General features: G+C 46.3%; 1 pseudogene; it reads left to right on the top strand.

Moving 5' to 3' along the window:
- The first annotated feature begins 515 nt into the window (after positions 1–515).
- On the top strand, positions 516–1,021 carry LOC100357123 (translationally-controlled tumor protein pseudogene; annotated as a pseudogene).
- Positions 1,022–1,221: the final 200 nt, after the last annotated feature.

The following is a 1,221-nucleotide window of genomic DNA, read 5'->3' as shown; positions in this document are numbered from 1 at the left end:
ACGTCCTGCCCTTAGGCACTGAGCTGGCTTTTTCTAGGGGTCAAAGGGGAAGTGAGGTTGGCAGTCTCCCAGGGCTCGCACCTCCATCACCTTGTTTTCCTGCTGCTCACGGTACTGCCTTGTGTCATCGTTTGCCCTTCCATTGAACCATCCTTGTGCACACACTTGTTCTTCCGCCTCCACCTGGGCTTTAGTGAAACCTGCTATGGGCTTGGATTGGATCTGGTTTCTGCTGTGAGCCCTTGCAGCCAGTACATTGCTGTGGACAAAAAAGACCTTCAATAATATTTGTTGAATGAATATATGTCCTAATAAATCTGCTACCTTTCTTTAGGAAAAATGGGACCTGGATCTTTTAAATAAAAACAATAAAAAACAGACAAACGTATCCTGGCTTTTTCTGTCTGCACTCCATTATCCCCAGTACCCCAAATGGCTGCACCATGCTTGCTCTGAGCTCCGGGCTCCAGCTAAGCTAGCGCCACCGTCATCTTCTTCCAGTGGCCATTCTGACTGTCTACCAGTACCTCTGCAGCCAGAGTGAGATATTCTCTGACATTTACAAGATCTGGGAGCTCACAAGTGGCCTGTGCCTGGAGGTGGGGAGGAAGATGGTCAGTGTGACACAGGGTAACACTGACAATCCACTCGTCTGGGAAATGCTTCCTCCAAAGGCCCCGGGGGCGAAGATGCGGAAAGCACTGTAATTGTTGATGTTCTCATGAACCATCACCTGCAGGACACCAGCTTCACCCAAAAGTCCTCAGAGAAGTACATGAAAGATTACAGGAAGTCAATCACATGCAAAGTGCAAGAACACAGACCAGAAAGACGGAAACCTTTTAGGACAGGGACTGCAGGACAAGTCAAACACCTCCTTGCTAATTTCAAGAACTATGGATTCTATGTTGGTGAAAACGTAAATCCAGATGGCAGGATTGCTCTGCTGGACGACCATGAGGACACTGTGGTCCCATTGATGATTCTCCTTAAGAACGGGTTGAAGATGGGAAAATGTTAATTAATTGGGCAATGACTTTGGGTCTATCCCTGCTCCTCATAACTGGCTTCTGCTTGTCATCCACAAAGCACCAGGGCTTATAAGAAGGGGGACTGATGTTGTCTTGAGCTCTTCATTTATTTTGACCATGATTTATTGGAGTGGAGGCTTTTTTTAATGGAAAAAAAAACTATTGTCATGTAAGTTGTCTAAACTTAAGA

This window comes from Oryctolagus cuniculus, chromosome 2 (assembly GCF_964237555.1).
Source record: "Oryctolagus cuniculus chromosome 2, mOryCun1.1, whole genome shotgun sequence".
Taxonomy (NCBI): Eukaryota; Metazoa; Chordata; class Mammalia; order Lagomorpha; family Leporidae; genus Oryctolagus; species Oryctolagus cuniculus.
This window is presented reverse-complemented; position numbering and strand designations above follow the sequence as displayed.